This window comes from Hetaerina americana, unplaced genomic scaffold (genome assembly GCF_022747635.1).
Source record: "Hetaerina americana unplaced genomic scaffold, ioHetAmer1.1.p SCAF_8, whole genome shotgun sequence".
In the NCBI taxonomy this organism is placed as follows: domain Eukaryota; kingdom Metazoa; phylum Arthropoda; class Insecta; order Odonata; family Calopterygidae; genus Hetaerina; species Hetaerina americana.
This window is the reverse complement of record NW_027287427.1, coordinates 82,015,099-82,040,449: the sequence shown is the minus strand read 5'-3', so window position 1 is coordinate 82,040,449 and position 25,351 is coordinate 82,015,099.

The window sequence follows — 25,351 nt, the reverse complement described above, 5'->3', positions numbered from 1 at the left end:
GAAGAGGTGTAAGACATGGTTGCCCATTATCACCGTTGATGTTCAACCAGTAAGCAGAGGAAATGATCAAAGAGGCATGGGAAGAACTCGAGGTAGGAATGAGTGTGGGCGGGGGATTCGTAAAATCAGTTAGGTTTGCTGATGACCAAGCTTTAGTTTGTCAGTCAGCCAAGGGGCTGCAAGCATTGCTGAGTGAATTGGAAATTCAGTGCGAAAGGTATGGGATGAGAATCAATATTAATAAAACAAAGGTTATGCGATTTTCTAGAAAGAAAAAGGCCAAGCTTAACATTAAAATAGGAGGGCAAAAACTAGAGCAGGTAGAACAGTTTACGTATCTCGGTAGTGTTTTGGACCAACACGGTAAAAGTAGTAGGGACGTAAGAAGAAGAATTGCGCTAGGCAAAGAGGCTTTCACAAGGAGGAGGGAATTGATGACGGGGTCTTTGAGTAAGGGTGTTAAGAAAAGACTCGTAAAAACTTTGATATGGAGCGTAGCTATGTACGGTGCGGAGACGTGGTCATTGAAGCAGGAGGATAGACGTAGATTGCAGGCTTTTGAAATGTGGGTGTGGAGAAGAATGGAGAAGGTGAAAATGAAAGAGAAGAAAACAAACGAAGAAGTACTTGGTATGGCGGGCGAAGAGAGGGGTTTGTTGGGAGCAATCCCATGGAGGCAGGAAAAGTGGATGAAGGGGGCATTGACCGGCAGTGGGATGTGGAAGACTGTGATAGAGGGAGAATGTTGGGCAAAAGAGGAAAGGGAAGGAACAGGATAGGGATGTTGGACGGGATGAAGGGAGGAAGAAAGTACTCAGAGATGAAGAGGGACCTGATGTAGAGTAGGATGCTGGATTTTGTGTTTTTTTTTAGGAGTTACAAATGTTTTATTTGGTAGATGTGTCCATCAAAAAACCCTACCTTAACCGATAGATTACCTCAAAAAAAAAAAAAATATATATATATATATATATATATATATATATATATATATATATATATATATATATATATATATTTCGTCCTTTATATGTGTTCCTATCCCTTTTCCTTATATCTGTTTCTGTATATATGAGTATTTATTCGCCGTTTGGCGGGATTTCGTGTTTGAATATGTATTTGGCCAATGTGGCTCATCTCTTTCTTCTGGCTATGCGTGCCACGAAACGCACTGTTCCTTTCCTGTATGATGTTGTATGAATTCTAAACCACTATCCTTTCCTCTTGTGTATTGTCTATTTCTCCTTTGTTGGGTGAAACAGTCCCCTGACGCCATCTCTTGGCTAAAGAATCGGGGCGCTTGGCGACATATTAGACCCACGGATCTCAGGGCAAATTACGTTTCCTCGATAGCTCAAGTGGTTGAGAGCATCCGCCCGGCAATTGGAAAGATCCGAGGTTCGAGTCCCGGTCAAGGTAATATATTTACTCTTGTGATCCGTTCGATTCCGCCTTCCCCACCTTTATTGTGTTCGTCCTTTATATGTGTTCCTATCCCTTTTCCTTATATCTGTTTCTGTATATATGAGTATTTATTCGCTCTCGTATTACTCATATATACAGAAACAGATATATATATACATTCAAACACGAAATCCCGCCAAACGGCGAATAAATACTCATATATACAGAAACAGATATATACATACATATATATCTGTTTCTGTATATATGAGTATTTATTCGCCGTTTGGCGGGATTTCGTGTTTGAATGTATATATATATATATATATATATATATATATATATATATATATATATACATATATATATATATATATACATTCAAACACGAAATCCCGCCAAACGGCGAATAAATACTCATTTTTACAGAAACAGATATATATATATATATATATATATATATATATATATATATATATATATATATATATATATATATATATAGTACAATACACAGTAACACACAATATAGAAAAACAAAAAAAGAAGAACACTCACACGCTATTTCTTGATATTTCGACGGAAACTTACTTCTATATCTTCAGAGGAAGACGGATTGTTTCCGTCGAAATATCAAGAAATAACGTGTGAGTGTTCTTCTTTTTTTGTGTTTCTATATTGTGTGTTACTGTGTATTGTACTATTCGGCACTTCCGTGTTACGTCTACGAAAGCATATATATATATATATATATATATATATATATGTTTCTGTATATATGTATATATATATATATATATATATATATATATATATATATATATACGCACACACACACATTCAAACACGAAATCCCGCCCTATGCTTCAGAGCAGTCTGGCCTGAAGAAGGCCTCAAAGAAAGCCGAAAGTTCAAACAATGTAAAATGTGAGTGTCCTTTTACCCGTTATCTATTTTATTTTGCGTTTCATTGTGCCGTCCAAATGTCATATTGCTCTCATGAGTGCTTCTACGTCGTCTATATACAGGGTCGCACCCAAAAGTGGTAGGACTGATTTTCTCTGGCGCGAACGGAGCGGTGGAGGGGGGTCTGCTTGGCAGGGTAAGGTGAAGGGGGCTCTTAGCAACAGACCAACACAAACCTCAGTCACCTGCGGGCTGTCGTTGAGTGAGGACACCGTTTTTAGTGAAGCAAGTTTTTTGTCCGCGTCGAAAAACAAAATGAATCTGAACTTGGAGCAACGTTATTCCGTGAAGTTTTGTGCGAAACTCGGGAAGACGGCAACTGAGACCCTCGATATGATCAAGCAGGCTTATGGGGACACTGCCTTAAGCCGTTCCACAGTATTTGAGTGGCACAAATTGTTTAAAGAGGGTAGGGAGCTCGTTGAAGACGACCATCGCTCCGGACGGCCGTCGACGGCAAGGACCGACACGAATGTGGACAGAGTGAGGACACTGCTGAACACAGACCGACGCTTAACCAGTGAAGAAAGTGCAGACCAGTTGGGTCTGTCTGCATCCAACGTCCAACGCATTATTTCACAAGATTTGGCCATGCGCAAGGTGTGCGCCAAGATGGTGCCGAAAATTCTCAGTGTCCACCAACAGCTCCTGGCCAAATACGGCGTTGCCACGTTGCCGCACCCGCCCTATTCTCCCGATCTGGCACCACCGGACTTCTTCTTCTTCCCCCTGATGAAAAGACAGCTCAAGGGACGACGTTTTGACTCGATAAAGGCCGTTCAGGAAGAGGGTCATCAACGGCATCCCCAAAGAAAATGTCCAGCGGGCGTACGGGGAATGGGAGTAACGTTATACTAAGTGTGTAGCAGCTCAAGGAGCATACTTTGAAGATTATTAAGTCGATGTAAGTATATCGTCAATAAAATTCTTGTAAAAAAATTAGTCCTACCACTTTTGGGTGCGACCCTGTACATATAAATGAATTTGGAATTCGAAAATCCATGTTTCCAACCAAATAAAATAATGGATGTGGAAATTTAAAACGACATAAACAGTATAAAACTCTACGTATGCTTCACCTAATTTCGAAGTAACGCCCCATAGAGCAAATGAACTTTATTCTCGGCTATTGGTTTTTTTTTGCTTTCTAAACCAATAAAGAATTTTATAGAATATAGTTGGGTGTATCGGTTGATTTATGCAGATTTGACTGCGATTTCATGCCTTTTTCAATGTACCAAGAAATGAGAATTTTCAATGGTTTTCACCCAGTGGAGAACGTTTTACAGAAGATTCAAATTTTTGATTCAATGTAAAAATATATGAAATCATACCTGACTCAATGCTGTAAGCAACCATCTACATATTTTCCTTAAACTTTGAATGCTTGTCAATATAAAAATGCAATTTTTCAATATTTTTCGGGTATTTTAATTTTAAAGTTTCTAAAAGGGAAAAAGTAAATCACCGCCTGGCTATTTGAAAGCATATTTGTGATCATGCTTAGTCTGTCAATACCGCAGTATTCTAGGAATAATGATGCTTAACGAATTAATGGAATTAATACAATAAATGTAAGAACACTTTTTTCCCAAATAGGATCAGTCTAGAGAGGTTCAGGTATATTTAACATTATCCGAGGGTGAAAAGAAAAATAACGGTTAGATATACCATAAACTATCAAGAAAGGACCTACACCGAAAATATTTTCAGATATAATTTACAGCACAAAAGAGGTAAAGCACGAATATTTGAATTGCGTCTAAATATAAAACGGATACAAATCCGTCTTTTTCTATATAATCTCATATTTTTACAATTAAATTGATAAGAATATATATGTTCTCACCGCATTGCAAACGAATTAAAACTAAGCATTTTTTCGCATTATAAAATTAGGCGATGAAATTTGCACTAAAAAAATACTTATGCACTTCATCTGCCAACGTGATTTCTTCGAAGTTCCCGTGCACACGTAAGGTCACGTCAGTGTTAATTTCACTTTTTTAAATACCCAAGTCTATGCTCACTTTGAGTCCCAAGGTTTAGAATCCCCTTCGCGGAGGATACTTCATAAAATTAAGGGCAACATCGCCATGAAATTTGTAAGAATACCAAAATAACTTTGCCGATGGAAACAAAAGAAGCGGATATTACCCTTTGCCGTTTGTGGCTACCTGTCTCCTTCACCACGAATGATTTCCGCTATCAAGGAAACGGAAATGTAAAATTGAGATTTTGGTATTTATTTGGAGTGAATAAGGTCGTACCTTTGTAGCCACGTGCAACTTTTACTCACCTGCAATCTAGTAAATATGTCATTAGAAATGGTAAAATATGTTTTAAACGTTGAAACAACAAGGAAAATGTATCATCCCTCAGAAAAATGAAAAATTCAGGAAGCCTCGACTGGCTTATCGTCTGGCATTAACATATGCCCGGAGTGTAGGCGTCCCTCGCCTCTGACCTTTCACCCTCACTCTGCCCTCTTGGCTTGGCTTGACTTGATCTGCAGCAGAAAGCCGTAATTTCCCACGACTCATTTGTGAATCCATGGAATAGCCAAGAAGTCAGCCAGGCTCTTTCCAGTTAAAGGAAACGTTTTTCAGACAAAAAGTGTTGACCGACCAGTCACACGGCATCTTCTTAGAAGGTAGGCCTCTATAAGATGGGTGGATGGGGGATCAGTCACCACCAGATTTAACCTGAAGACGATGACCAAACTACAACGCCGGCAAATTGTCTTCCTAGAAAATAGACCACGCGAAAGGAATCTCTAAATATTTGCTTCTTACTCATCCAAACGTTTCACAATATAGATACATTCACATGGATGAATGTCAGGGCTCAGTTAGAAATCTATTTTGTATCGTACTTAAATGAATTCAGAGGGATTTCACCCCGTTATTGCAGTTCAGCGAAATACTTTATTATTTTCTTCGTGATGCTGAAATTAAATTATGAATAAATATAACTAACAAACAATAATTGTATTCTAAATTTGCACGATCCATGCAATAAAATCTTATGCCTCATGAATAAAATTATTTTTTTCCTTCAACGTTTTTGGTCCAATCAAGAAGCAATTTTGGCTGTAGACGAGTACTTTGCAGCCCTTCTGGAAGAACACTATGGAGACGGGGTAATGGCACTGAAACACCACATGATGAACTAAATTAATATTAAAGGCGATTATTTTGAAAAAATAAAACCTTTTCGGAAACATAAATTGTCATTTTAAACCTAAGGCTGTTAACCTTTCACATCATCCTCGTATTTGCACTAATGTCACAAATTTACAGGGGTAATCTTTTTGGTCACAGTTACCGACAAGTCCTTGGATCCCAATTTATGAACCGCAGTCGGATCTTAATGGAAAGCAGCGTAGAGATATTCACAGTCCGCCCGTAGATTTCCTCCAACAGCATGAGTAAGTAGGAAATGAATTTGAAGAGGTCTCCTGCCATTTCAGGTGAATGTCATTGGGAGAGGTGGCCTCCTATAACTTTAAATAACTCATCCCACACGCTGGCGTGGGACTCTCCTCCGCACCTCCGTTCACAAGACATCGCGGCACCCTTCATTATTCGCATATTAAACGACATCTGCCATTCATGGCTTCTGACATCACGAGGGTCGTAAAATTGCGAAACTTTGGATGAAAGGGGTGTGGCAAAACGGGAGGGCTCATAAATAGCATCATTAAATAAACGCTGAGTGATGCCTTATTCGAACATTCATCACGACGGGAAGTTTTAAGAAATTTACTCATATTCTCTTTTTTGTGATTTTCCCCTCTACCTTGCCTTGCCTCCTAATGCATACGACATTGTCGAAGAACCCAAAAATGTCTCTGGTACACGTGGTTGTGAATTCCTATATCTTCACCGTGACCATACTAAAAGTGTAAATACGTATTGTATTTAATTCATCCATTTTTCCACCTACCTACCCGTACTACACTTTATCTACAATTTGATCTTCACCATCCGTTCCATTAACAAAATTCTGTCGTCCCTCGATCTGCTCTAGTCTTGCTTTCCAATCATCAAAGTCTCAAATCTACGCAAATGAAATTCGTACTTAATCCAACAATTTGCTTGAGTACTGCTTACTTGTATTAAAATTCACTCTATGGAATTAAAGGTGCCTCTTCGAGCCAAATGCCTTCATAGCTCGAGGTCGTCTCCTCGTGGTATGCAATAAGCTTTTTCCGCAAATATTTCCATGATTCTGTGCAGTTTTGGACGTAGATGAAGATCTCCACCAGATGAGTCACTTTCTATATCTTCAGCTTGCAGGTGCTAGGACTTCAGACTATTTCAGTTGATTTGCATACTATATAGTAATTGTACTGACTGCGTTTAACAATGCTAGCTGATCTCCTAGGACTATTTTAAGTCTTGGCAGAAGTTTGGCGATTAGAATGATTACTGGAAATTGCTCCTCGATTTAAAACTTGAATAACATTGATTTCATAACGATAAACTGAATTATGTTAGCTACTCAGGATTAAAATTTCCAGGGATAATAGGTGGATTCGGAATTGTGCTAAACTTTCTCTACCATTTGCAACCTAGTTGGAGACTAGATACTTCTGAAACATCCTTGAAAATGTTTTTCTGTATGAATAGCTATGTGTGCTTCCGTGTGTGTATATGACAATGTATACGCAAGCATGCGTACATACATGCATGCATATTTTACGTAGTCACGCCTATATTTAACATGAAACACAACGTTCGCTGCTGCTGGCCCCGAATATCCCCGATTGTGGCAAAATTTCGACTGCCTTCAAGCCACATCCACCTTCCATATATGTGCGCTCGACTCAATATGGCCGGCGCACACATATTTCAGGCGGGTACGGCTCGAGAGGGCTCGTCGGCCATGTTATCAATCGAGGGCACCCAGGACCAGATCACTCTTTGTGACTGTATCTCTTTAATAGAATTGAAGTACGTGTCCATTAGGACCGAGTGTTTACAGAATATTATACCGTTTCCCCGGTTTAGTTAATACATTGCAGATTGATTATCCTTACGCAAATTAATAACAATGTTCGAGAGATTAATATCATTACATAATAATATAATTTCATATAAGCCGAATAAAGCAGTGTATAATTCCGCAGCATTGATATGGGACATGTTAGGAATCGGGAGGGATCTTGAAATGTCCCATTCAGGCACTGCCACTCCTCCTTGGGACAAGGTGGCGTCCGTGTGGACCTCCAAGACTGCTAGCGGCTGCTGTAGCTTTACTTCTTTGTCTAAAATATCCATGTTAAGCTCGCGGTTCCATCCTTCATCTTCTCGCTTGTAGACCTGTGATACGAGGAACATTGGGAGACGGAGCACCCATGTAATCCAGGCTAGATAACCGGCGGCTTTCGGAATGTCACTCTGGCGCAATCTGCTCATAATAGGGATCAGGTTTGTCACTCGTCGACGGGCCTTCGAGGTCAACTGTAATGTCATCCGTTCTGTGCTGACCAATACGCCTAAATACCTAATTGCGGTAGTCGGAATGAGCTGTGACTTAGTTAAATTAACTGTAATACCAAACTCCGTAGTTAGATATTGTTGAATTTCGAAGCCACACACTTTATGTTCACTATACAGTAACCAGTCATCTAAATAGGCCACTGACTTTGTGTTGAAACGTTTGTTCACGAATTGAAGCACATCTGTAGCCAACCGCTGCAGGATGGCCGGGATGAGTGGGTGGCCCATTGGCAATCGCGTAAATGCATATCATTTGTCACCGTAGCTTATGCCATAATATTTACAATGATGGCAATGTACAGAAATTTGATAGAAAGCACTTTTCAGGTCGATTTTGACCATCCAGAAGCCTTTTGGGATTTGAGCAATAGCTTGTGCGGGGCCTAAAAGGGAAAACTTTGGCTTTGGGACGTGAGGAGTCCATGGGCTCAAGTCCTGTATACAACGGTATCCCCCGTTTGGTTTTGGGATTGCAAAACACCTAAACGCACACTCAGTGTGCCAGGGGACGATTATCCCGGCGTCTAAGAATTCTTTTATGAATTTGTCCAAAGTTGGCGAAATTTTGGTTTTAAATACCAAAAAGGGGGCCAAGGTTGGTCTTGGTAAGACTGCACCGATTCTAGATATGGTTTCGTTGGCATAGTTATTTTATCGGTAAGGTAAGATAGGGAGCACAGTCAGTACCTCAAAATTTTGATCAGGCTCCTGGATGTTGTCCTGGGAATCCAAGAGCTCCTCCAGCGTCACTTCGTCGATCTGCTGGCCCTCCCTTTGGTCGGGGATGCTCGGAACTGGCTGGATGAGTTTCCAGTGCCAAGCGTCCGACTCCTCTGGGTCGTCCTGAGGCTTCTCCTCGGTGACCTCGTTATTGTCGTTTTCCTCCGAATCCGGGTTGTTGTCGGGCGGGTTCTCGTGGTTGTCATTGCTGGAAGCCTCTAAAGCGGTGTCCCAGGCTGTAGGTTCCTCAGGCTCACCTGATGCCGCCTAGCGGAGGAGCTGCTCCCCGCCGGTGTCCACGTCGGCTTCAGGTACGTGGAGGACGGGGATATCCGCGGGATCCCCTTCCTCAACCCTGTGCTCGAGGTTGGGGGCTTGAAAAGGGTTGGCTCCCGTAGCGGCTGAGCGGCGGCTGCGCTAGAGGCGGTGGTGGTGTCGGCGGCGTTACGGTGAATCCCGGAGGAAGGTGGAGGAGATTCACCGGGACGTCTGTAGCTAAGCGCTGGGCATCTCCCCATCCCATGGTGGCGACAGCAAGTAGAACGCGTCCTCTATTATAAAGAGATTTGCGCTGGATTTCGTTTAATTTTCGTTGCGTTGGGTTCGCATTAATTTAATATTAATGGTGGTATAACGCTGTGCTAGAGTCTGTTAAGTGTTTACTGGACATTGTATGTTAATTTTTTTCTGTTAAGAGGCTCATTCATGGTGCTTTACTTGTCTTTTCGTGCACTGTGCATTCCTGGCGTGGGTACATTCCCTGGCATACACCTTTCCGGTGGTTTTCAAGGTATTATGTAGATGTAGAAAACATTAATACAATCCGATACCATGACACAGAAAGCACTATTGATAATATTCCACGTCTAAATAATAATTAATTAAATAAATAACTGATAAAAATTACTATCGATGCAAATACTGTAATTGAAGAATCAGTGATATTTTTAGGTTATATTGATATAATTGAGACAATTCAATTCTAAAATTTCAGCTCAAGCGTTATCCAGTATGCTTGTCTTTTTTTATTCAAAGTCGGCAGCAGTTGAATAAAAAAGGCGATGAGTGAACTTGGATTGTGGAGGGAATTACAACTATCACTTGGCTATCATTAAAACAATGGCTTGTCATTGGAAATCTTAACTGGTAAAACTATTATGAGCTGAAAAACTAGTAAAAAAATGGTTCCCAAATGCACAAGACAATATAGTTAACGGACGTATTCCTTATGAGCCATCCCGAAGGAAATCACGAATACTTTCGCTTCACCGAAGAGAGGAAAACCGATACATAATTCAGAGAATAACATACTTGAACGCAGGAGGTAATTAAATGACTTAAGAATTCGACATTCGTAAGATTTCACAATTTATCATAATTGTTTACTTGACCTCATAGTTTAATTTCAGTTAATAATCATCAAATTCAGTTTCTACCGATTTCGTTGAAAAATAACGCTCATGTTTGACCGCGGCGACTTAATTCCTCGCGTTACCATGGCAATCACAGCCCGTGCCGTAGATGCATGCTTCTTTCCCCTTAGAGTAGGGATGAGAAAATGCCGTTTGCGTTAAATACACCGCGAACTAAATTTTTTCGTTATCCCATCCTCGAGAAGCCTGACCGAGGGCAATCGGCCGTCCTCAGTTCCACCCCCAACCAGCGTGCCTCCGCCTCCCGGCACCAAGCGCACGTCCAAACCATTTGGAGAGAATCGACGACGCTTCTCCAGGCGTGAGGAGGTGGCGTGGAAAGGGAAACGGTGGGGGGGGGTAGTAAGGGGTTAATAAAGCAGCGTCGAATTGCGTCCCTATTGAGGGCAAATACATCCGAGGTGATAAGGGGCGATTAGGATTTACGGAGCACCTCATTGGAGACCTCACCATGGCAGAACGACAGCGCACGTCCAGTCGTTCCAGGATGGCAACATGGACCCGGCGGTAGGTGCCGGCCTTTCAGCCCCGGAATTACTGGTCCCGCTCCGGCAAGGGCGCGCGTGTTGACCCGTCGCGGAGCAACCACTCCAGGTGCGATCCTCTGGGAGTCTCCGCCCTCTGACTTTGACGGATGGCGAGGATGAGCGGAGAGAGGGATGCGACTGTGGATTGCGGATTTCCCGTGTTCTATATCCCTCATCCCCTAACGTTCGCTCCCCGGTGCTACCTGTGGAGTCCCCAGCGCGCATTAGGACGGGGTCGGACGAGCGCGAGCACTCAGTTCGTCGCTGAACTCATTGAAGAGTGATCGTAAAAAATAACCCCACCTACTATTTGAGTGGGAGGAGGCGACAAATTCATTGGTTGTTTGATTTAGGTGACGGACGCGTTCATTCAGTTAATCGGAAGCTCAAACATGGAGCCAAATGACAAATTGAAGAATGAATAACGCTCTAGTCTAGGAAAAAATATGGTATTCCATTACATTATTCAATTATTAATACAAGGGCTGTCCCGAAAGTAACATCCGTTAGGCTGTAAAAAAACTGGAATAGATACAGAAAAGTTATTATTTAAATCTCAAGCCTGAACATATCTACTTTTTTTACATATTCGCTAAGCAGATGTAAACATTTGTCGTATCTATTGACTACTTTTCAAATTCATTCAGCATAAAATTCTGCCGCGTGAGATCGCAGCCAACCGCTGACGGCATCTTGCAGTTCCTCTTCGAGATGAGCACAAAACATGGAGTAATCTTCCATATTAGTCAGGATTCCATGCAACAGACTCCTAAAAATCTATGGCAAACTTAATAAATAACTGAGATATCAAAAAACGATAGTTTTGAAGAACCTTTTCGTCAAATTTTTAGAAAAATCCATTGTTCGACACAAACGGCTGACCAGTTCATGGATATTTGTTCGTTCACTCTTACACTATCAACACCGTGGACGCAGAACATTGTAATTCATCACTTGGTCAGTGCGCAACACAAATTTCCCAATGAATGTCAGCAGCATTGAAGTTTATTGCAGGTCAAAACGTTATCACTGAACGGCTTTTACATTTGACGGGGTTTCCAATTAAATCGTCCGATTTGACTCGCTGCCGTAAACAAAAGACAAGCGGCGCCGTCTTCCAAACACAGCTCGAGGCGTACTGCCCTAGCGTGTATGTCAGTCAAACACTCGGCTCCTCCCCACCACTTCGCTCGCTAACAGAGGTTACTTTCTAGACAGCCCTTTTAGTTTTACTCATCACAAATCATCACATCAGAAATTTTTTTATGGCCGGAGTTTACGAATATAAACGTCATGATCATCCGAGGAATGCATTGACGTGTCCTTTGAACAAAATTAAGGAAGGGAAAATTGTGGGAAGGAGGAGGGTGATCTGTCTCGAGGGGTATAAATAAGAGGAAATCAGGTACTCAAGATGTCATTGATAAAAGTGACCGCAGACAAATAAATTCATTTATTTATTTCTCACTTTCCAGCTCTCCTAATGCGAGGTATTTTTCAATCTAAGTATCTAACTTCCATGTCCCATCTCATCTTTATATATATAAAACTTGAACAGCAACGAACAAAATTCCCCAACGATGTTAGTATATATACCCTACGATGATAGTAATGTATCAAAAACCAGTTCACGTTAATTTTTTTAGTGTATTTTACTTGCTGCTACTTCATAATTAATTAGCTATTAGTCGCCGGTTTAGAGCAGATTTACTATGGGCTTTGGTACTGATCACTCAAGAATTAAAAATCCCAACTTATATAACACAAAATATCCTTTAATCCCATGCTACATATTACAATTATTTTATTTACCTCTTATATATCTCATTATTTACCTCTACATTCTCCTTACCTCCATCGATTCCATCCAAAAGCCCTATTCTTACCTTCCATCTACCTTGATTTCCCAGTATTTTTACCTCTATTGCTATCTTTAGCACCTTATTGCCTTTCTGTATCTCCGATATCCACTTGTCTTGCCAAAGAATTTCTCTCAACAGCCGTCTCTCTTCCCCAAACAGAAACTCCACTCCGTGCTTCCTTATCGCCAATTATATGATTTGCACTCTTTTCCACGCCAACATCTCAATGCTCTCTAATCTGTGATTGTTATCCTACCTCATTGCCAATGCCCAAGGACCATAGGAAGGTATGCAAAATATTAAAGTTATCACAATACTATTCTTTTCAGTATTACTGAACGACTGTCATGGAACCCCTCGCTTCAATAAAATCTTCTCTACCTTAAGCAATGCTTCCTTGAATGCCCGCACGTCACTGCCAAACCTCCTCTAAAACATTTTCTAATTAGGAGAAATATTTCCTCTGTTCTAGTTTTTGTCCCACACACGGGACCTTTAACCTAAACTTACTATTTCTTGAAGATTTTCAATATATATGTTTTCTAATGATTTATTTTCATCCAATACTTATCCCATAACTTTCCAAAGCCTCAATTGTTGCAGCTCCTATGATAACTGGTGGAATAACGTCAAAATAAACCGCGATTATAATTAATTTGAAGAATGCAGAGCCAAATTTCTCTCCAGGTTGTCTGTTTCTATGTCCTCATTATTTCCTCTCTCTCTTCCTCTCTCTGTGCGTGAAAATAATATATATATATATATATATATATATATATATATATATATATATATATATATATATATATATATATATATATACCATATATATTTTATGGCACATTATTTATATATACATAACATATATACACACACACGCATATATATATATATGTACCATAAACACAGTAATCAACCCGAAGGTCGGTTTGGTAGGTGTGGTAGAGTGCACCCAGTACTAAGGCCGACGGCGTGTGAAATTCACTCATCAGCATATATATGTAGGGGGGCCAGTCCCTTTCCCTGCGCCGGTTATGGTTTCCTAGGAAGACCTAGCACCCGCAAAATCACATAGCTTTGGTGAAGCTGCAGGTATTAGGAGTGCCTTACCCGGAAATTGAACCCGGGACCCTCCGGTCAGTAGTCCAATGCTCTACCCCCTGTACTAACGCGACCCACACACACCAACACATATAAATATATATATATACATATATATATATATATATATATATACATATATATACATATATATATACATATATATATATACATATATATATATATATATATATATAATTGTTATTATTAGGTAATCTACCGGTTAAGGTAGGTTTTTGGATGGACATAATTACTAATTAAATAATTAGTGACTACTAGCAAAACACAACATCGTACTTTACATCAGGTCCCTCTTCAGCTCTGAGTACTTTCTTCGTCCCTTCATCCCGTCTAACATCCCTATCCTGTTCCTTCCCTTTCCTCGTTTGTTTTCTTCTCTGTCCATTTCACCTTCTCCATTCTTCTCCACACCCTCATTTCAAAAGCCTCCAATCCACGTCTATCCTCCTGCTACGTTCCATATCAAAGTTTTTGCGAGTCTTTCTTAACATCCTAACTCAACGTCCCTGCCATCAACTATCTCCTCCTTGTAAAAGCCTCTTTGCCTAGCGCAATTCTTCTCCATCCGTCCTTACTACTTTGACCGTGTTGGTCCAAAACACTACCGAGATACGTAAACTGTTCTACCAGCTCTAGTTTTTTCCCTCCTATTTTAATGTTAAGCTTAGCCTTTTTCTTCCTAGAAAATCGAATAACCTTTGTTTCATTAATATTGATTCTCATCTCATACCTGTCGCACTGAATTTCCAATTCACTAAGCATTGCTTGCAGCCCCTTGGCTGACTGACAAACTATAGCTTGGTCATCAGCAAACATAACTGATTTTACGAATTCCCCGCCCACTTTCATTCCTACCTCCAGTTCTTCCCATGCCTCTTTAATCATTTCCTCTGCATACAGGTTGAACAGCAACGGTGATAATGGGCAACCCTGCCTTACAACTCTTCCTAACACTGCCCAACCGGATTCCCCGTTCCGCACTCGCACCTGAGAAGTCTGAGACATGTAAAGGTTGCGTATTAGCCTCCTTTCCCTCCAATCTAATCCTAATTTCTTCAATATACTCATCATTTTTTCCCATTTCACTCTATCAAACGCTTTTTCGAAATCTACGAAACAGGCAAATACCTCCTGGTTGTATTCTATATTCCTCTCGATTAGTATTATCCTTACTACAATGGCATCACGCGTACCTCTCCCCTTCCGAAATTCAAACTGATCATCCCCTAAGTAATCATTTGCCCTACTCTCTATCCTTTTGCTTATGATCCTGAGAACTTGCTGCGTGGGATATCAAACTTGTTGTCCTGTAGTTCTCATATGATGTAGCGGTTACCTTTTTCGGAATAGGAACTAAAACTGATCTCACAAAGTCTTCCGGCCAGATTTCTTCCTCATAGATACTACGAATCAGCCCATATAGCTTCTTCCTCCCACATTTTCCTAAGCATTTTAAAAGTTCCACGGGAATGTTATCTACCCCCACGGCCTTATTTAGTTTCATCTCCCTTAATGCCCTTTCTATCTCATTGTCTAGTATGCCTGGACCTAAGCTATCTTCCTCTACGTCATATTCTTTTTCAATGTCTAACTTTGTTGGTCTAAGTTCTTTAGTATACAGTTCTTCTATATACTCCTTCCATCTCTCTTGGATATTTCCTGTGTCAACTATTACCTTACCCGCCTTATATATATATATATATATATATATATATATATATATATATATATTGAAATGAATAGGTGGTAATGGACAATCCTGTCTTTCTCCCCTGCCTAGTAATGCCCATTTCGGCTTTCCATTTGCTATTTTCACATACAAGGTATGTTCAAAAAAAGACATGACTGGTTTTATAACTTGTTAATTTCGACGGATGCAGCTTAATCGAACTTGTCGTCCTCAAAGTGCATGCCTTGGCTGGCGACATACCTTTGCCAACGTTTCTTCCAGCACTCGAACCCTACCTGGTAAACCGCCTTAGGAATCCTTCTCAGGTCCGCCGTACAATTAGTTTTAATTTCCGAAATTATATCGATTAATAACTTGTTACCAAAGTTAAAATCAACCTCTCAAGGTTGATTTTAACTTTGGTAACAAAAAAAAGTCTGGTGGAGCCACGTCTGGAGAGATGGGTGGCTGCGGGATCACGGAACTCTGTCACAATCTGCGTCGTGTGGGCCGGCGCGTTATCGATTTTTTTGATGCGACGCGTGTCATGCCCAAAATGTATATCAAAATTGCCTGAAAGGATCCAAAACTAATGTTTACTTCCTCGGCTATCTCCTTAATAGTTATACGGCGATTTTCCCGCACTAAATCATTCACCAATTTGACATGGTTGGGGTCTGTCGAAGTGGAAGGCCGCCCCGTTCGCGAATCTTCTTTTGTCGATGTTCTGTCCGATTTAAAACGACTGTGCCCTTAAAATCACTGGCTTCGACTCATAGCTTCATTAACAAAGGCTTGCTGAATTATTCCAAATGTTTCCATAGCACTTTTGCCAAGTTTGAAACAAAATTTTACGCAAACACGCTGTTCCTCTAGCTTCTTCATTGCTGCCGTTGCGCGCGACGACGAACAGGTTAAGACACGTACCGCTGCTGCTATGCAATGACAACGTAAACAACCGCAACACCTCTCGTTTTAGTCGTTAGATGTGTCGCTAGATGGCGCATTGTGTCTCGTTTTCATTTGTTGAACGGTTTGCGCAGAATAAAACCAGTCCGATCTTTTTTTCATCACACCTTGTACGTACACAGGTGTCTAATATGCCCTCTATCTCTCCAGTCTATTTCTATGAATTTTCTGCAAAACGTCTATTAATTATACTCAGTCTACTTTTTCGAACGGCTTCTTAAAATCCACGAAGCATATAAATACATTCTGGTGACCCTACATATTAATTTCTATTGGCTACCGCATTATTCCTACGGCAGGTGAGAGGTGAGGTAGTTAAGAGTAGGCTAATGCCAACGTCGGATTTCTGTCCAACCTTCCTCCTTTCCCATCCATCCCTTATGGCGAAAATGACTTTAGCTGTCGGCCGCTTCCCCTAAAAGTACTACTTCTCCAAATAAACGTTTTTGCAATTTCATGTGTTTGTTTCCTTACAGATTCTTTTTGTTCTCATATGCCTTCTTAGGCAGTCTTAGAGTGAGAGAATTCAGAGAAATCACAGAGATATAGAAAAATGGACGACCTACAGCAAAATGAGCAACTTTTGAAAGGAGACTATCTAAACCGTGAGGAGCGATAGGGAAGCTATAGGTAGAAGTGCACAAAATAACAGCATGTGCCAAGAGGTAATGAATACAGTGGAGTTAAGAATACACAATACCTGTACCTTGATAAAAAGGTGCGAGAGATGTCCAGGAAGTAACTTACGTTTTGAAATAAAATATGAACCTGAAAAAGTTTTATTACATACATTTGAAAGGTACATTTTTAAACTAATTTTGTACATGGTTGCGATTTAAATTGAGGAGATTATTATTACGATACAAGAGCTTTTCAATTCCGCCTCTGAAGAAATCTGCCGCCTTATATTTTGACCACCTGTTTATACCAGCATGCAATACTGCGTCACTGTAAACAATGAGCTGCGTTGCTAGTCACGTCTAGCGAGAGATCTGGCATCGTATATCGATGGTTTTTTCCACGAATTTTTTGATTTTCTATTGCAGCGCGCATTTAACAGTTTGCAGTGAGCAAAGTAGAAGACACAGAGTCTGCTCACACACTACCACAACAGGATGTGTGCTGAGTGTAAGGACGTTTAGACTTGAAGATGATGGCTCCAGCCCTATCCGCCGACTCGCTAGGCTGAAACGTAAGTTACTTTCTGGTCAGCTTTCGTATATAGAATGCAAGCAGGAAGACACGTGTATTTTGCTTGCCCGCTGCTTGCATTTTGCGGTGACCTGATTAGAAACCTGTGAATGAATCAAAGGGTAGAAGTAAGAGTAGTGGAGGGAAACGGGATGGGTAGTGGTAGGTATAGATGCAAAACAAAGTCGTCTGTTATCGCCAGTATATGGTTATACGCTACATACCTATATCATGAGGTACAGGTATAGTACCTGTATTGTACGGGTATCGAAAGCTCCGAGTATGAAAGGAATGTGGGAAAGAAGCTGAGTTTTAAAAATATTAGTTAACCTGTACCAATATATTTTAGTGATGATTGAGTGAAAGTAATTTAATTGGTGAATTCTAGGTGGAAGATTTATTTCAAGGAAATGAAATTATTGAAACTCTCAAGAATCGAGGAGGGTAAAATGAATGATAAAAGAGAAATAAGTAAAGTAGAACAAGTGGAACAACTTAAATATTTATGAAATATTATTGAATAAAATGGACGCAGGATTTGGGAAATCGAGGGAAGAATTCTGCTAGCAAAAAGGAGGGACGTGATGCAGCCACGCAAGGTGAAAATGGAAAAAAATCGGTGCATACATCATTCTGGAACAAACAAACTGTAAAGGTTAAAACTGACGCTTTAAGCAGGAGGAGAAGATTATACTGTCGGCTCTTTAAATGTTGACACGGAGTTGAAAGTAGATCAAGACTTTTAAGAAGATACGACCAGCTTTTAAATGGAATGGTGTTGAAGATGAAGATGCCTGAAGGTATTTGAAAAAGAAGGAATCGGTTAGTATGAGATCGTGGGACGATCACTGACATGGAGAGAGTTTTGAACAGGTGCAGAAGTAAAATGCAGATTATATGATGAACATAGAAGAAAATATCGAGGTTGATCCGTAGTGATAGGGTGTGAGGTCCAGGGTGGAAGCAGTTCCCGAGATTAATGATCGTTGTAAGGATATTTACAGCATCTGTGCCTTCGGTGAGTAGGCCTCATTTGTTTCCCTTTTTTCTGTTTTATTTGGCCACCACTTGAAAGGTACTCATTTTTGGACGGTGAAATAATTTTCTAATGCACCAATCTATCGCTGGTGGCTAATTTTTCCTGGCAAATAATTTCACCTATGTCGTCCATCGATTCACATGAAAGCTGATTTGAATATATATCTACTAAAGTTCTCATTCACGTCGTATGATATGATTTTTACAAAATTGATGTTAAAAGAGAAAATTATTTTACTAACATGAGAGAGTTTTTACTTTGCTTAATATCTTTTATTTGACTCAGGTGTAGTATTCGTCTTGCACTCCACCACAGAATAGAGACGAAAACAAGGGGAAAGGAATAATAGGAGAACCACGCCCGGTGCTTAATTGAAACTCCTCTTTTCCTCTCTAGGTTGACAGTATTCTGTTTAATATACAATCGATACAGTTTCATAATATAAAAAAGAAAGCCATCACCAAAAGGTCGGTTTGATAAGTGAAACTTACCTAGTACTAAGCCCAATGAAATTTGAAATTCACGCACCACAGTAGGGGGGCCAGCCCCTTTTCCGGTGCATCTATGGTTTCCCAGGAAGATCGGATGCCCGAAAATATCGCACAGCTTGTGTGAAGTTGAGTGCCGAGACACGTCACCCCTAATCGAACCGAAACCCTTTTATCAGGAGCCCAGAACTCTAGGTCCTTTTTCATTATATACAGTCCAAAAATAGATACCACCAGAACAGATAGTTAAGGATCATAGGTTGCTACGCACATTGTTTGTGTAAATAGCATCGGGAAAGGTTTCGAAAAAATATATTTATTTCAGATATTACTACTGCTCTTAAAAATTCTTCGAAGCACATCTCTTGAGCGTCGACACGCCAGTGGTTTCCTGGTAGGCGGATTCCGGAAGGTCCTTAAGGGTAGGCGTGTAAACATCTTTGACGACACTTAGGTCCCATGCTGGTGTCTTTTGAGGGAGAATTTCAATTTTGGGAATCGAAGTTAGTGTATGAGTGCCAACTCGGGACAGTAAGGGGGTTGGGGAATCGTTGCGATGTAGTTGCAGAAGGTATTCGCAAATAGTTAATCGACTCTGCTCTTAGTCGTCCATTAGAAGAGCTTTGGGACAAATCTTTCGCATCGCCAAATTTTAAATGATTATGGCGTGCATTGCTATTTTATAAATGCCAATACGATCTGTCATTATGAGGACACTTACCCGGCAGTGTGAAATGAGTACTTCACGTACACGTTAGAAAAAAACCTAATACCGATGCTTTTCACACAAACCTTGTACAGCACCGTCTCGAATTTTCAAAGCTTTTATTGATATGTAACAAGGGAAGAATTTCTGAAGCATGGTAACCATAACATAAATTCTAATATATATCTTCAAAACAAGAAAGCCGGAAAAATTGTTCTGAACCTAATTAAAGCTCTTTGAAAATAATAAACGACACCAAGAAAAAACTGCAGTTATTTTAATTTAAACCCCGTTGCTTCCATTGCGCCTATACCTTCTCAATTGGAAGCTCTCGACATTTAAAGCCTGTTAGGAGGTTGTTCATCGGGGGGGGGGGTGACGGACGGAAGAGGGGGCACCGGGGGGTTGTTTTGGGGAAAGTGGGTATTATGAGCGCAGTTGGGAACGGGGAGATGGGGGTGGGGTGGAATAGAGTGAGATCCCATTAACGGTATCCTCTAACGATCCCTCCCACCCACCCGAGCCTTGGAATAGGATTAAAGTAGTTGCGTAGCGACGAAATTGGCGAATTAAAATAAACGTGATAAGATGGCTTTTCTCCCGCTCATGCGAGAGTTCTTTAAACTTAAATGTACTGGAGAAAGGAAATCGCGTATAAGGCGTAAATAACAGCGGAGCAGCGGAACGGAGTTCGTTTGGGATGGGAGCCGGTTGAGAGAGGGCGGGCCCCAAAGGGTTCAAATGGGCCTCCCAATTCCGTTTTTCGCCATTTTTTCACTCGATTGTGGCCGTTTTTTCTACAGTTTAGTAGAAAAAACGGTACGCAATCGTTTTCTATTCAGCAAGAATAAACTTTTTATTGGTATGCTCGACCATCTAATATTCTCACCAAATATTTTTTTTGTCTTTGCCAAAGCATAGGTCATGTTTCGGTAAAAACAGAATTTGGTTAATATTTTTGCGCCCATTTCAATACAATATTCACGAATTCTTGCTATCCCCTACATATTTATTCGCAACACTATGCATTCCTATGGCACATGAATAGTGTGGTAAAAGTGGTGTGGTAACTAAAAAACAAAATGATTTGTTTCTATCAAAAATTGATTGATTTAGTCCTTGAAAAATCTTTTAAATGATCGATCGTTAACACATTTGTGAACCACTGCAAATCATTTTGGACATCAATGGTTTCTCATCAATTCCCATCTAAATGGTGCAATAAAAGCCACATAATATGTTGAAATATTGACTTATTAGAAGAAAAATTGTCCCACGGAGGGCATAAGTTTAGCCTTGCGTGACGTTTTATTTATTTTTCCAGTAGATTTTAAATGAGTGAAAAGTCGATGGCTATGCATCAAAGTTTGCTTTACCCAAGTGCTTGTGTTTTTTTTAAAATAGAATATTGTAACTCAATTATTCAAATGCATGTTTTATCTAAGTTACACATTCGATAATACTAATTTTATTTTAAGCCATTTAAAATTTAAAAAAATTAATCTTAGAAAACTCATCTAAAAATCAAGAGCGAGAAATCTGGTATCCCAGTTATGGTCCCCTCTTCCTTGACCGTTTTTCAGCTCTTACTCTGTATATTTCGAGTTTAGACTAGTTTCATGCAGAAATGAACTAAAATGGAGGTAACATTCTTATCATATTTTCATAAAATATCTATATAAATATTTGCGCAAACATAGGATTTCAGCAGAACTAAAATAAATAGAGCTTCACGCATCAATTTACAACAAAGCATATTATAAGACTATCATAGTTAAATAGTGATTGAAAATTTAGCACTCCACTAAAAAGGCTTTGAATACGTGCTATTGAAAACTACCCTTTGAAAACAAACGAAATTATGACTGCTCTTCGAGGTCCGAGTTCTTCTGACGAATAATTGCCATTTGTTCAATCGAGGAATATCACCGTTTGATGTTTACGTCAATGTTCCATGAATATGTTATAAATATATCGATTTCAAATAATATGAAGCTGATACAGAGCTATATGTCATTACCTGAGAGTAGAGTGCACAGATTTTTCACATGAATATGGAATCCAATTTTTTTCAACTTCTCCGTGCATAGATATTTCCTCCAATTTTTTTGCAGTTCAGTCGTCGTAAATTCAATTTTACTTGCAGAAAGGATTTCTGTATTCAATCAACATACGTATGAGGATGAAAAGAGTGTGGTTTCAACAAAACCCGCTGTAGTTACAATAAAAATTGGAGGATGAAGTCAATTTCATGTAGCTTTGTTAAAAGAGCGTTTACGATTTACGCTAAATCAGAAGTTTTTTCTGGGAAAAAGCATAAGGTATTATTGCCAGCACAGGGAAAAATTACCTCTCTGTTCTGGCATTAATTGCTTGTGGAAACAGCTTCCGATGGATGAATTAATATACGAATGAGGCAAAAGAGACTTTAAAACGGGAGTCATTTTGAAAAATGAATAAAAATCATTTCCCAAATTGTATCATGATTGATATATGCAAGTGCTAAAATTGTGTATCCGATAATTTGAACTGAGTGCCTTTATGTATCTATATTAAATGTTATACAATTAACATTCGTCTAAAAACACGATCAATAATGTCAATTGTAATAGCAGTTAGAAAATTTACAGGAAGGAAGAGTCTATACTCAAACAAAATTCACTTAGCACCACTATTTGATGCAAGGTTAATACATACAGGGAAAAATCTAGGAAATCTTTGAAAGGAGAGTATTAAAATACATTTTGAGCCAATTCCGGGGGCTGGAGGTATACCAATGAGGAACCAAGATTAGAAAATAACCGTAACGCTCTCTATAAACTTTAAAAATAAAATTAAATAAAAAATACAAGGTCTTCCGGCACGAATGAGATATTATAACCTGGCAAAGAGATTTCATGAATTGGAAAAACAAAATTTACCCAGTGGTTGACCAAGGAAATAATGGAGGAATGATTTCATAAGAGATAGAAATATGTATATATCCCTATAGTAAACGTACTTGGAAGAGGAAAAAGATGGACAGCAATAACTGACCGGTGAAATCCCATCCACGATTGTAACACCCAAGTAGAAAGAAGAATGACGTCATGGGAACCTCTCCACTGAAAAAAAGAAAATTTTCAGTTATCTTGATTGGAGCCAATTTTTGAAAAATTTGAAAAAATACGCCATAGTATTTTGAATGAATTTCCGTCTCACTGCAGTTTCAATAGAATTAGAACTTAGATTCGATTTAAGTGCAACCTCTCGTCCAGCCCAGCAATCAAGTTTGTGTACTCTATGAATAGTATCGACATACACTGGTACTATTTTCAATATCTACGATGCATTAAAAAAGTCATAAAACACAGCCATTGATTTTAATGGTCGTAATTCTAATACATTTTTCTGTCACTTCTGAAATTTAATTGGTTTTATATAGGTAGCAACCCAGGTAGTACGTACGAAACTGCAAGAATAAATTGGTTTTGCGCAATGGAAATGAGACCATTATTCGTTCCCATAGCGTCTGGTTTTGAGTGAAAGATGACTGTAATGCAATACTGGAATACAATTAAATCTTGTTCGCATTAAAAGATAATTTTATTTCTGAAATATGTTTAGCAGGTTTGGGACTTAATTTATTAATAATTGACCCGTCCCTTTGGCTTCACCGGACCCCATGGCTCGTAAATGACTTCATAAAACAAGCATGAAAGAACACCAAAATAAAAGAAACAAATTATGGATATCAGGAATACTTCGTGCAATCACTTGTTAGGTACCAGCTTAAAAGTGCAATTCAATTTCAGCAAACTACCTATATAGACTTCAGTTTCACATAGCACTATCAGTCACTTCGTTTCACAGCCAGCATACGTATTACGATACTATGGGTGAAAAATCACACTAAAAATACAGAAAAAGTGTCCGCGAAACTTATTTTATTCCGGATACAGTGCAATGAAATTTGTTGAACAATAAGCTCTAAACCTCTATTGAACAACGCTCAGGGACGTAGGGAAATGTAATTTTTAGCCAGTCTCTTAACTTTCCAGTCTCTGCAAAACATTATCTACTTTTTCAAGTCACACACCCAGTGGTTTCTCTTTCGCTTCATACTGATTTTCAGAACACTCTCATATTTCCTTAAACGCCTATATTTCTTCCAGTGCTTTCCCGATATAATCCATTACTTCTTTTTCATACATAAGGTTGAGGATAGACTTCCTTTTTTATTAAAAACAGGTGTTCTCTTCATTTCTTCACCTCCATTCAAACATGACCTGAACTTTTCTATCTTAATATCCGCTCAGTTTTCAACTCCATTGGTCTCTATATTGTTGAGGTTTTCTATGTTAAATACCTTAAAACGTCTTGCTTTCTTGCATTCGATATCTTAATATTCTTCAATTTTACTTCTACTTCCGCTATCAACGACCCATCGTCGCTATATAAGCCTATCCTAAATATCCCACACTCTCTTTTGAGTGCTCTTGGAAATCTCTGATAAAACAAGTTATATGAAATCTTTTTTCTGTATTCGTTCCCGAGGCGTTTTCCAGAAGTATAATCTTGTTTTATGATTTTTATGCCAGGTATTTGTCACCACCAAATCATTTTCCTTGCTGAAAGCTGCTTACCTTTCTTCTGTCTCATTAATCTGATCCTCCGATTATTTTTGTCATCTCTGCCCTCTTCTACATTTATATTCCAGCCACCAAGCACTATAATATATAGAAAAAACTGTTTTATCGTCTTAATTGTAAAACTGTAGTTATTAACCTAAAGGTTGAATTGATAGGTGTGAGCAGAACTCAATTAGTACAAAGTACTTGACTAGCACTAAGAACTCATATATTACTCTACCTACCTACTACTCAAATACTACTACCAGAACGCTCCTAGTACTAAGCCCAATAGCGTACAAAATTCAACATACATCAGGGTAGGGGATCAATTTCTTTCTCTGTGTCGCCTATGGTTTCTCAGGAAAATCGGGAACACAAAAAATCACGCATCTTGGGTAAATCTGAGGGCATCCAGAGATGCCCCCGGGAATCGATGCATGCATATCTTATGCATAAATATGCTTAAAAATCTTGCATATAATGGAATAACATCCTCTTGTTTTCTCTTTCTTGCTCCTATCAACCCTTAAATACATGTATATCGCTTTCACTTCATCGTCCTTCGGATCGTGTTTGCGCATGCACACTCTAATGAATAATATCCTAATATTTCCATTAATCTCAATAGCTATAACTCTATCGCATTGGAACAATACTTTCTTCAAATATTCTCTGATCTACTCGCTCACAATAGGACAAACTCCATTATTTTTCTTCTCTTTCCGCTGATTTTAAAGGTCGCATTATTTCTATACATTTTTCAACTTCCTACCCACCTCGTCTCAACAATATAAATCATTTCGTCTTCTTCATGTCCATTTTGTTTCTCAGATTTCACGTTTTCCTTCTCTTGGCAGTGCACTTTAATTCCAATTGCTAATTACAAGAACTATTTGCTTCTAACGCATTCATATATTGTACCAACGGAGATCAAATTTTGGGGCCATTTTAGTTCCGGAAATATAAGCAACATGCGAAAACACCATATTTCTAACTGCAGTGGCCTTCCTAACCTTGCACTCGCAGTTTTTTGGCATAATTATCCTAGAACGGTTTCCCGGTGCCTTACGCTGTCAACAAAGTCCGCCCGTATCCAGGAAACAGGCACTCATTCCTAGTGACTCGTAATACCTCT